At 38.5% G+C, this 13595-nt stretch overlaps 1 protein-coding gene across 10 annotated transcripts in view; it reads right to left on the bottom strand.

Annotated features, from left to right (window-relative positions):
• The window catches only part of TFDP2 (transcription factor Dp-2), a 170942-nt gene that overhangs the window by 66127 nt on the left and 91220 nt on the right, over positions 1–13595 (bottom strand). For 2 of the 10 annotated variants that reach the window (XM_014789082.2, XM_087430458.1), the window contains exon 1: positions 6174–6194. The exons of the other annotated variants lie outside the window; for them this stretch is intronic. The gene's annotated coding sequence lies outside the window, so the exon portion shown is untranslated. Of the gene's footprint in view, positions 1–6173; positions 6195–13595 lie in introns of those variants that run through there. 10 annotated transcript variants of the gene reach the window in all.

Genomic DNA, 13595 nt, shown 5'->3' with positions numbered 1-13595 from the left:
TAAATAAATAAACCTTGCAGTTACTCCAACTTCCTTCATTTTTATGTTTGAACATACTCAGATCTTTTTTTTTTTAATATGTTTTCATTCTATTAATAGCTAGCTACTAGTATAGCTATAAGTGCATTACCTATCTGCACATGATAACACTGCTATGTTCTATTTTGTTGCATTTGTACTCAATCATGTTCAAAGTTCCTAAGATTAAATCCGAATCACCATTACTAAACTTTTTAACTTGGGTGACCACAACATCACTGTAAATGAGAGGGGTGAGAAACGGAAGGTAAAAGTTCATGACATCTCCAAAGTATAAGGGTTAAAGTGACCTAGAGAATCTTCCCCTCTGTATGTGGTTCCAAAACGGAAATCAAGCATCCTAAGGTGCAGAGATAAGGACAGAAGATCCGAAATGCACATTCCTACTTATCATAGGCATGGAAGCAAAAGCCTGGGTTTTTGCAGCTGTCAGAACACAGGACTTCTAGGATTCCCCCAAATGGACCATCTTAACCAGAATCTTTCCTGAACCAAAGAAAGGATCCTTGAAACGGCCATAACAAGAAACAGCTCTATAGGCCTAAGGGCGTACTCCTAACGGGTCAATAAATCTTTTATGTCAGTCTTTCCTACAGACTGTCCCTAGAGGATCAAATCTGTTCTCTCTGCTTTGATAAGCATTTTCACTTGGAGGACACCTTTTAAAAGCATTAGCTAGCTCCCTCTTTCTCTAGTATCCAGAACCATAAATGCCCTGGATTCCTCAAATTGAAAGGAGAAAAAAATTTCTTTCTCCATCTTCCCACATGCCAGCATTTAAACAATGCCTCTTCATTTCTTAAATGAACTCCTTAATTGAAGATCTGGTATCTGGAATATTATAATTGTTTTCTGTTAGTTCATCAAACCTCAAAGCTAAAAGATCTGAGAAATCATTTAGTTCATTCTCACTAGGTTTCTTTTGTAGGACCATTCCCTTTCAATATTCTCTTAACATCCATCCAAAAGCATTTACCTCATTACAGGTTTGATCCTGCTGCTTTCTCACTGCTTCTTTTCCTTTAGTCAAAACATGTAATTTTGTCCTTTTTCTATCACCTTGGTCAGTCAAGGAAACTTTTTAGTTCTTAATTTTCTCATTTCTCTTCCATCTGCTTAATTAGGATTTCCCATTTTTGGATAATATATCTTCTGATTAATAATTGAATAAGCTTGGCCTCAAACAACTTGGTTCTTCCAATCCTTCACAGCAGTTCTCTCCAAACACGCCTGGTCATGATGCAAAGGGGGTGAGAGGAGCAGGAGAGGGTAGGGTCCCCCTTATTCAAAATACACATTCCTGGGCTCCACTGGACACCTAAAAAATCCGAAACTAGGTGGGAATGTGTATTTTTACCAAGTGCCTCAGATGATTCTTATAAGCAGGCAAGACTGGGAAAGATGCTTCAAGCTCCCTTTTCCTCTTTGTTCAAATTAAGGAAGCAATGGAGTATAAGTGGACTCTTTCTACCACACTTATCTCTACTTTTATTTTAAAAAGAGAAAGGGCTGAGTGATCCTTATTTCTTCAGTCTCTGGTTCTTAAATGTTATATCTTTTCAATGGTTAGCCTATTTTCAACCACTACTTTTAGCACCACTACCACAGCCAATACACCTACCAGATGGCACGGAAACACTGTTTGCATGCCTAGTAAAAGAGAGTGAGAGGAAAGCAGCACATTTTATCTTGTACCAACAGCCACTGAATGGCTACAGTAGATCAAGGCAGCTGGGTGCATCCACAAGGATCAGAATTTATGAATGTGAGAATATCCAAGGGCACTTAATTGGAAATCATTCTCAGGAAGAAGCCCACAACCCCTCTGAGATGGTAACCTGCCCCAGAGACTGTTAACAAATAAATCATTTTAAATTTACAGTCAAGAGAGATATTTTTCTAATACTTACAAAAGGTGATAATGACTACAGACAGATCTAGAATTAAAAAGTTGCCTTCTTAAAAAAAATTTAAAACTTTAGGACACTTAAATGCAAAGACCACCCATGAATTAGTTTCAAAGCAGTTCTTTTCCTTAGCAAACAAAAAAGGGGATCATCATATTCCATAATACCATACTAAGCAGCTTATTCAAAACTGCAATGTTATCGACATTCTTATTTCAACATGTTCCACTTGAGAGCTATTACTGAAGTTACATTTAAATCATATTGCAAAGAGCAAGAAATCTGCTAGTTAGACATCAATATTAACAACATCTTTTGTATTAAAATCTTATCCATTAAAAGATTTTGCAGGGCCAGCCCGGTGGCATAGTAGTTAAGTTTGCGCACTCCACTTTGGCGGCCCAGGGTTCGCAGGTTCGCAGGTTTGGATCCCGGGCGCAGACCTACACACTGTTCGTCAAGCCATGCTGCGGTGGCATCCACATACAAAATAGATGAAGACAGGCACAGATGTTAGCTCAGGGCTAATCTTCCTCAGCAAAAAGGGGAAGACTGGCAACCAATGTTAGCTCAGGGCCAATCTTCCTCACACACACACACACACAAAAGATTTTGCAAACTTTTATAAATAAGTTCCATGGGTCTACTTGGCACACAGTAAGGGCCCAGTTAGCAGTCTCTTCATTTTTCTGTCAGAGAAATTGCCAAGAGAGTTGACAAACTTTGCACCACAAGTGAGCAAATGCCAAAAACAAAGCCCCCTGCTGATGGTCTCCCTGCTGATGGTCTCCCTGCTGATGGTCTCCAGCTTTAGGTCAAGATCCAAAAGTTCACCTGAAAATTCGTTGCTTGAAACTTGGTAGAAAGAAATACATAATGCTATTACCCAACAGGTTCCTGGATCCATTTGCAAAACAGCGTTAATTCATTATATACTTAAACCACAATACTCATACTATTTTACTTGCTCCTAAACAATGTAAAAGGTTTTCTTTTCAGAAAAATATAGGCATCAGGCAAACCTTCCCCCGACCTCCACCCCAGAGATGAAAGATTTCTAGGTTGCTGTTAATTGTTTCTAATTGCCTACATATGTGTAAGGCAGAGAGCACGTCTAAATCAGTCACTCTTGAGTATCATGACTTGGAGAACAATGAATAGGTAAAGCTCAGATTCCCCCAGACCTCAGTTTTGTGCCGAAGAGTTCATATATAAGGCGACTGCAGGTACTTCACTCCAGAAGTCTTCGTTCAGTATACTGCTCTCAATTTGAAGGGTTAATAGTCTCAATTATTTCTGTATTGTTGTTGCTTGATGCTGTTTTCCTTGTTAAGTAACTTACTGTCGTGCCTACATTTATAATCGTTAAGTGACACACATGCCTGATAACTACAATCTAGGATGGTGTCATAGTTATATATCAGATGTGGGGCCACCAACTTTTTTTAGGGCTGTCTAGTCCATCAAAATTATATATTCTTTGGCCAAAATTGTAAAAGTTCTTTTTGTGTGTGTGTGTGAGGAAGATCAGCCCCGAGCTAACATCCGTGCTAATCCTCCTCTTTTCGCTGAGGAAGACCAGCTCTGAGCTAACATCTATTGCCAATCCTCCTCCTTTTTTTTCCCCCAAAGCCCCAGTAGATAGTTGTATGTCATAGCTGCACATCCTTCTAGTTGCTGTATGTGGGACGCGGCCTCAGCATGGCCGGAGAAGCTGTGCGTCAGTGCGCGCCCGGGATCCGAACTCGGGCCGCCAGTAGCAGACCATGCGCACTTAACCGCTAAGCCACGGGGCCGGCCCTAAAAGTTCTTACTGAAGTCAAACCTAGAGTTGGTAAATTCATGTTAAACTCCGTGTAAGTTATTTTACTTATCTTAGAAACTGAGAGGAAAAAAACTCAACTGCTACATGTTGCTATTCCTTAAAAAAGCAAAATGTACATAGATCAATTTTAGAATCTTATCTTAATCTTAACTAAAACAATGATCTGAAAAGCTTCAAAATCTCTAAATTCTGTCATCATTATTTAAAGGAAAGAAAATCTTCAGGGAGGTCCACAGATCCTAGCTAAGAGCAAGAGAAATTTTTAATAATCTCCTTGAATGTTGATATCTTTTTCAGTCTTCTCCTTAGCTCAATAAAATGTTTAGAAAAACATTTAATGTTTGCTCCATACACAAATTTTGAACTATGGTTCAAGGAATTTGGGGACTATTATACTAATTTTACAGTGTAGGTATGGCAAATTTTTAACAAGTGCCTAATATGTGAAAAATCTGGTTCTCAGCACTGGTTTTTCAAGAGGTAACTTGAAGAAGTGCATCAAGTTGTACTTTATGCACATTATACAAGAGCACAGAACTTCTCTTTGTGTTACTTGTAAGAGGAAAGGCTTGTACTTTACTTATGAATTCCACAAATTCAAAAACTATTTTTTTATTCTAACTGCTTTAATTACATGCATATTGCTTCCAAGCTCTTCCTTCCTACTCTTCAGCATATAAACATTCCCCTCTTTCCATCAGCAACCAATCTACGCTTACTCTCTTTTTAGAGGCAAACTGCAACACGGCACTTGAGTTAAACTCAAAATATTTCTCTCACATTTCTTACTCAGGGATCTTTTGGAATAAATCTCATGCTTCTCACTGACGATAAAATGATCTATTATATGCCAATGATGTTTCATATTGCAATTTCATTTTGAGCTTTAGTATCTATTGTGCAATTAGAAACTTTTACAACCTAAGTATTCCTTATATATTTTTATAATGGCTTAGTTTTTTTTTTCCATAACACTCCATGTGATTCAATGATCGTTTTTTCCATAACTTACTTAAATGCACTATAATTAACTTTCTCACATTTCCATTAATTACACATAATTCTTTAAGATTAAAAAAAGACTCTTCAAAAGATATGTTACTCTATACTGATTCTCAAATTCTGAATGTAAAAGAATAAATTTAAAATGACTAAATTTTATTTATTCACTGACTAAGTCAGATTTATGACCTCCCCTCCCCATTCTAGCTACTGTGAATTTTGAATGAAACAACCTCAATTGTAACAGAAGAAACATCTGTTGCTTTTTTTCTTCATCAGGGCTTTCCTAACTGAAAGAAAGGCTCTCTGCCTGACCTCCTCTCTCTCCCCCACTCCCCCTCCCCACCCACACTAAGTTCCTTAAAACTTTTTAAAGAAAATGTATTATTTAAAATTTTATTGTATCTATATAAAATGTCACAGTTTATCTAGAAACATTCATTTCCTTATTGAAGTTCAAAGAATGAGTAAATGTTATATACATCTAAAACAAGAGACATGGCTGGTAGAATATTAATTGTAACTAAAATGCAGACTTCAAGAGTATACTTGAAGTGATCAACTCAATCAAGTTGTCACACATTCCAGGCTCATTCGCTATTGTTTAGGGTTAAGATTTTCTTCACAGTACCCAGATTCATACGGGATCTTGCATGCTATATTTTCTTTGCCAATCCAACGCTAACATAATGGCAGTCACTACCCCAAGAGGCAGACACCAAATGGTGCCACCCACACTCTCACACTGTGCTCATAATAAACCATAAAGCAGTGGAATGCACCGGCCCCTTTATGAGCAAACAATGCCTGAGCTTCATTAGAATACAGCTGACATTTTCAAAGCACAAATACTTTTAAGAAAAATGTACCAGGAAAAAAAAAAGGAATGAAACAGCTATAAAAGCTGACATATTTTTTTAAGTGTCAGGTTTATTCCAAAGATCCTGAGGAAGCATATTTTGCTGCTGACAATTTTAAAGTTTTCATAAATGGAAAAAATGTATAGTTAAGGGCAAAGTTTATTTTATTAACTACTGGGAAGAAATGAAAGTAAAAACTATCATTTGAATTGCATTCACAAGTAATAACCATGAAGTACCTTGAAAATTATTCATTTCCTCAACTGCTCCCTTAGTTCTTGAACGAAGAAAACTGAGCTCCAGAATTACTTTCACATTTTAATTGATTTATATAAGTAACTGAGTGATAAACTAAGCTTACTCTACCCCTCCCCCCCAACCCCCATACCCTGTAGTTTTCCTGTCTGCAACAAGCAAGAACGTCTTGAATTCAGCGTGCTCCTGGCTATTTACCAATTTAACACTGCTGCTATTGAAAGAATATAAAATAAACGCTGTAAAAACTCACCCACCAGTAAGAAACGAAATGATCTCTCTTACCTGGTCTAAAGAAGCATGCCTCTCACTGCAGTACCAACAACACTCTACAGTCTTTGTTACCATTCAGTGGAAACTTGAGACTGTGTCAGACATGAGCAATCGAGCTCAGAAAAGCTCAATTTAAAATACTTCTCAATAAAACTAAAAAGATGCTCAAGAAAACTGTTTAGTTAACTGGCTTTCAAAAGACATATGAATACTGTCTAACACAACAAAGACACTTCAAAAGAAACTGAAAGTGCAGGTCTTAAGAGACGAAGGAACCTCTTTATGTAGTATCTTGCTTTCTTATTAAAGGTTGCTTTAAAAATATGCTTAAAATAAAATGGTGAAATGATAAAATGCCTAACGCCAAACTAACATTTTTCTAAAACATCACTTGAATTTTAACTAGCTAAAAAATAAGATTAAACTTACTCAAGAAACCTACATAATTCGCATTATACATGTCAGGTTATTTGCCGGCTCCAAAGCAGTCACAAAGTAGACCTTAATGCATCTTGAAAGCAGAGCAAAAGCACCAGGAGTTTCAGGAAAAAAAAAAAAAAAGAGGAGAAACTCTTGAAAAACTGGTTGGGGCTTTTCGACCTGTAATAACTGTCCAGCTCTTCTGGGAGAAAAAAAAAAGTCCTGGTCCTGCCCCCTGAGATAGGAGGCTATGCTTCAACGCCAAAATGAATGACAGGCCCATTTCTGATATCAACAAAGAGCAGCTTAGTTGTGCTCGATTTTTTTTCACTTTCCCACACAGAAGTTCTAAATTTTTCAGGTTAGTACCTTTATATCTAGGGTTAAGTACCTTTCTTCATATTCTCAAGAGAACCCAATTATGTTGTCCTAGTTTTTCAAATGATTAATTAAAAATACATACCTAATTATCTTATTCAGTTTTTCCTAGGTAGGAAGCTGAACAAAAAGATGACCTCTTAAGTTGCTTTCCAAATCTATCCTTTGCAATATCAGATCATCATATGACTAATTATTAATATTAATATCAGATCATGACTAATTATTAATATTAATAAGCTGTTCCTGCATCCTGATATGTGGGCATAAAGAAAAACAAAATGTAGGTAACAAACATAAAAAAAGGGTTACAGAGATTATAAAATTTTCAACTAGCTAGATGTAAGAATAATTTACTAAAGTATATGTCTATGATTATATAAATGCAAAACAATAAATACTTCAATCAACTACATATATTTACTGAATGCCTATCATGAGCCAGGCACTATTTTGGGCTCTGGGGATAAAGCAGTGAACAGAGCAGGCAAAAGCCAAACAAAAACCCCTGTCTTCAGTGAGCTTATAAGTTTATATCGCAGTGCCCTGAGAAAACAACTCTCCCAGGTGACGAAGGACCTTTCCTTCTTTGATTAGTTACCACCTGATCTGAAACACACCCCTCTGAAAGCATGTCTTGACAACACCTCCAGCAGGGCAAGGATTCTGTGCTTTGTTCAGTGTTGTACCCCAGTGTCTAAAACAGCGTCTGTTAGTCACTCAAATAAATATTGAATGAACTAGGTCAAAGAGAGCTTTTCCTTGGTCAAACCTTTCTTTGCAAACAATGTACCACATATTATTACACTTACCTGCATACAGAGATATGTCAAAAATGATATAGAACAGGATGTAATTGGGTTGCAAATATATATTAGCTTAAGATTGAAAATACAACCTATATGGCCCTGTATCTTTTCAGATTCTAAAATCTGTTTTCACTATCAGATGTGAGGTCACTAAAATATTTGAGTAAAGGAATCAGTTAAAATTTTATACATTAAGTGGACTATCAGATTTCAGGGGAGTTTTGAATTAAAAATGAAGAGACTTGGAAATTACACAGCACCCAATCAGTTTTGTGTATTAAAATTTTATACGTTTACATCCATTTATATATCCATATTTGGAAATAATTTTAAACTCTCCATCCTGCTTCTCATCATTCTTGATCATCTTACCAGAAACTACACAGAGAAAATAAGTGCACACCTCTAACCTGTCAGATCAGCAGAAGTGCTCCCCGATGCCACCCAAGGCAGGATATTAGGAGCTAGATATGGTCACACTTGCTCTGTTACAGTCTTAAAACAAAAGGAAATTAAACTTCCCAGTACTCAGGTACACACACCATACTTCTAAATAGCAGAGCTTTACCCCTCACTCCCGGCTCCCCGAGCCAGACAATGATTACAAGTTCAAATATAATCTACCTGGAATATTCACACATTTAGCGTATGTTCTAACAATAAATCTAACAGCAACCCAAAGTCAGGAAGATGTGTGATGACTGAGGTCAAGTAATGGATAAAATAGTGGGCCAAAGGAGGATTCCACTGTTCCGCAGGGGCAATTTTTCTTCTCCCTAACCATTGTTCCTTCTTTCCTTCCACAAATACTGACTGAGCACCTACTATGTATCAGGCACTGACCTGGCAGCAAAATGACCTGCTCCTTACTGTCTACTCCACAGATCTGACCTTAACCCCCTGTCTGTTCTTTCATATGCTGCCTTCTCCCTGTTTGCCTTCCTTGCCTGTGCCCCTTCTCCAGTCCCAAATTCTTCTCTCACACTGCCCTTCAATCTACTCTCAAGCCTTTCTCGGCAAGCAGCATAATCACTACCTTCTGTGTTCCTTTACAAGTGTGTGACACACTGTGGGGAAATTCTGAGACTTCCCACTGGCATAATAAAATGCATCTTATATAGGCCCTCTCAAATAATTCCTCCTTAATCTTACACAGGAAATCCACTTAAGCATATTATTTATAACTACTAATTATCTAGAAAACACCAAAGGGGGTAGGCATTCTCTCCCCCAGGTTTATAAGCTAATTTATTTGGACTAGAGTTTGTTATGTTTATTGGCAACCTGACCAAACATTAACCACATTTTACAGATACATATATGATTCTATAGGCAGAAATGACACTATGATAGCACAGTAATAGTCTGTATTTGCCCCATGCTTGCTAAATATATCTACCAGATCCATATTATTAGGGAATGGAAATTAGCACAGCTAATAGACTTACCAAACTATATTTATTCACATTTTCAAGTATAACGTCTAATCTTCCTGACGAGGACTACACCTAAAGCAAAGGGTTCCTGCTACCACTTGCACGGAGAAGTGCTGGTTTCTCAAAAATATCCTACAGTAAGTAACTTCACCTTTGCTCACTCCTCTTCCTTTTCCCACCTTAACAGACATTTTTCAAGGTTGAGTCCTTTATGCTCCTTACTTCAACATTTACGTTCCCTCTTTGGAGGACATTATCCATTTCTATGACTTTATCACCTCTATGTAGATGACTACAAAAATATATACTTCTAGCCCTAGCCTTCTCTGTTCTCTCTGCTCTAAACCCTTATTTACAATTGCCTATTGGACATCTCTGTCTATATGTCCCACAATCTCAACTCAATTCCTGCAGTACTGATCTCCTTGTCTACCTTCCCAAACCAGCTCATCCTCCTATGTTCCCCCTCCTTGTTAAAGGCATCACCATCCAGAACAGAAAGTGATTTTCTATCCTTGCCTCTTCCTTACCATCCAAATGTCTACACTGTTTCCAGTTTTTTTCTAAAACACACATAAGGGGCTGGCCCCATGGCGTGGCAGTTAAGTGCACGCGCTCCGCTGCTGACGGCCCAGGTTCGGATTGGGGCGCACACCGACGCACCGCTTGTAGGGCCATGCTGTGGCGGCGTCCCACATAGGGTGGAGGAAGATGGGCACGGATGTTACCTCAGGGCCAGTCTTCCTCAGCATAAAAGAAGAGGATTGGCATGGATGTTAGCTCAGGGCTGATTTTCCTCACAAAAAATAAATAAATAAAATAAAACACACATTATTCTCCTGGTTTAAAAACAAAAGAAATAAGAAATACAACTTCCAAAGAACTCCCAACGTCTAGAGCTACACTATCAAAAGTAGTGGTAGCCTTAGCCACATGTAGTTATTTACGTTTAAGTTGATTAACGTTAAATAAAGTTAAAAATTCAATTTCCCAGTTGCAGTAGTCACATGTTAAGTCCTCGAAAGCCATATGTGGCTAACGGCTACTGTACTGGATAGTGCAAATGCAGAAAATTTCCATCATTGCAGAAAGTTCTATTAAACATTTCTGGTCTAGACAATAACAGCAAACTACTTAAGACAGAAGTCTACATTTTCCTCAGTCTGGCCCCAATCTACCACCTTTCTAACCTTACCTTCTACCAAAATCCCTATGCATGCTTTAGTCACAACTGAATCAGCGGAGCCCAAAGAGTCAAGCTGAAGGCTTTACAGGATGAGGGAGGATATGCCAGTACTTCAGAGAGGATCTGTGGGAGGCGAAGAAACCAAAGATGCTGGAGAGGACAGAAACAGTTCACTGAAGCCCTCAAAAGTTAGGAGGGGACGGAACTTTAGACATAAGAGTTTAGCCTTCGAGAAGGAGTATGGTACAGTGGAGAAAGCAAGAGCATTGGACTCAGAACGCTTCATCCAATTTCTAGTTTAGCGATAAGGGATAGAAACTGAACTCAAACTGGTTTGACTTGAAAGGAAGTTAGTTGGCTCAACTGGTCATAGAATGCAAGAAAGGGTTAGATAACCAAACTAGGAGGGTCAAGGATGTAACTAGGTCTCAGGAACTCTAAGGTTGCCAGGACTGTGCCTGTCAGTCTCCCTCCCTCTGTCTTTTACCTCTGATTTCCTCTCACGTCAGCATCATTCTCACTATAGATCAGTATTCTTTACGTGGTGGGAAACATGGCCACTGATGTGTCACTAGTTTTATATCACAGATTCCATCAACCCTCTCTCTCACCCTAGGCCTTAAAATACCAGGAAGACATCCATTGGCTGAACTTGGGTCAGGTGCTCGTCCTGGCCAATGCAATGTCAAAGCCATGAGGTGCTGGGACAATCAACTGTGGCCACAGGACAAAGAAGGACATAATCACATAAACTGCAGTATGGAGGCAGATGAGGAAGAATTGGTGGAGGAGTTTCTGGATGTCTTGCAGATGGCCACTAAAATCACTAGCTGAGTCATTTAAATATAAGAGAGTAAGTGATTTGCCAATAATCTAGTAAGAGGTAAACTCAAGATTTAGCTCTGGGTTTTCTGACTCCAATGACTGTATTTTTTTTTTTTTTTTTGTGAGGAGGACTAGCCCTGAGCTAACATCTGATGCCAATTCTCCCCTTTTTTCTTGAGGAAGAGTGGCCCTGAGCTAACAACCGTGCCCATCTTCCTCTACTTTATATGGGATGCCGCCACAGCACGGCTTACCAAGCGGTGCATCGGTACGCGCCCAGGATCCGAACCTGCGAACCCCGGGCTGCCAAAGCTGAGTGCACGCACTTAACCACTTGTGCCACCGGGCTGGCCCCCAATGACTGTACTCTTTTCATTAGAATATTCTTAAATTATCAAGGGATTGGGGGGTGAGGGGGTGTTATCCATTTACCTCTTTAAGGCCACACTGTTCACTTTGCAATAGATTCTTCTCTAAGCAGCAAAGACTTTTAGCTTTCAAACTTACTTCCCTCTTCAGAAACTTCAATTTTTTCCTCTCCACTGGGTTCATCTTAATATTTAAAATGCAGAGATCTTTCCATTCTAACTGCTGTCAAACTAAAAACATCCTCCTTTCCATCTCTCTTTAATCACCTAATTTTTTTTTTAATTTTTATTTTTTGTATGTGTGTGAGGAAGATTAGCCCTGAGATAACATCTGTTGCCAATGCTCCTCTTTTTGCTGAGGAAACTGGCCCTGGGCTGACATCCGTGCCCATCTTCCTCTGCTTTATATGGGACACCGCCACAGCATGGCTTGACAAACGGTGTGTCGGTCCACACCCGGGATCCGAGCCTGCGAACCCTGGGCTGCGGAAGCGTAGCGTGCAAACTTAACCGATACACCACCAGGCAGGCCCCAATCACCTAAATTTTTAAAAGTGTGATATGTATATCCACTATCTCACCTTTTTCACTATTAATGATATTTCAATTCTTCAAAAATGCACGAAGTACCTCCTACCTGATAACTACTGTGCAAGGCATTAGGGATATAAAAATAAGAGGCATAGGCTTTACCCTCAAAGAAACAACCTAGTTTGGCTTCTCTCCAACTGCTCAAATGCAACTGCATGTCTAAAGTAGACAATGAGCTCTGCCTTGATAAATATGTATGTATGATTGTAAGTATGTATGCTTTTAAGGATGTATGCTGTAAATATGTATGTATGCTATGTATGTAAGTATGCTTATGCTCTATAACTTTGCTATTTTTGACCTTGCTGATCTTAAAATATCACCTTCTTAAAACCATTAAAACTATTCGCTCTTGGCTTTTGTAAAGACCACTTCTGTTTCATCCCTACCGTTCTGGGCTGGTTCCTTTCTTTTTTTCTCATTACTTGTACAGATATTCCTCGACTTACAACGGGGTTACCTCCTGATAAACCCATCGTAAGTTGAAAATATCGTCAGTTGAAAATGCATTTAATACACCTAACCTACTGAACATCATAGCTTATGCATAGCTTATGTATTATAGCTTATGCAGAACACTTACATTAGCCTACAGTTAGGCAAAATCCTCCAACATAAAGCCTATTTTATAATAAAGTGTTGAATTTCTCATGTAATTTATTGAACATTGTACTAAAAGAGAAAAACAGAATGGTTGTGTGTGTACAGAAGGGTTGTAAGTATACCAGTTGTTTACTCTCATGATTGCTACCCAAGCATCTCAAGAGTGGATGGCACTGCAAACCACTAGTTCAGGAAAAGGTAAAAACCCAAAGTACAGTTTCTACTGAATGCATGTCGCACTTGCACCACCATAAAGTCGAAAAATCATTAAGTCGAACCATAGTAAGTCAGAGACCATCCGTATTCTAAAAGGCTCAACCAAAGTCCTTTGTTCTTGCTATATTTTGGCTTTAGAAGGTGATCGGCCACATAATTTATTATACAAAGTGGGTTAATCATTGAGAGTAAATGGGGGCACAATATTAATAATTACGCTGAAATCCAAATGAAGCTATTTGGGAAAACAAGAATATATGGATTCCTGCTTAAAGACCTTCAATGGTTCCCTTGTCCAAATATTTAAGCATGGCACACAGAAACCTTTTTAGAACTAATTATCTCTTATAGATTAAACATCTACCTTTTTATGGCTGACTCCCAAATCTACCTCAAAGCCTATCTTCACTCAGTACTCAGAGTACACTCAGACTATATTATGTCTAGTGGAGTCTCATTTGACTGTCTTTCTCATCCAACAGCAATCTTACTACTTCCCCCTAGTCAATAGTGCCCCGAAACCACTAAGAAGCCCTATTATTCAGATGAGAAAATGGAAGCTTACCAATATCAAATAACTTGTGTAAATGCTACTAAGTGGT

Source organism: Ceratotherium simum, chromosome 5 (assembly GCF_057802395.1).
Source record: "Ceratotherium simum simum isolate JZ-2026a chromosome 5, ASM5780239v1, whole genome shotgun sequence".
NCBI classification, from domain to species: Eukaryota; Metazoa; Chordata; class Mammalia; order Perissodactyla; family Rhinocerotidae; genus Ceratotherium; species Ceratotherium simum.
The sequence above is the reverse complement of the archived record's forward strand: the minus strand, read 5'-3'. Positions and strand labels throughout refer to the sequence as shown.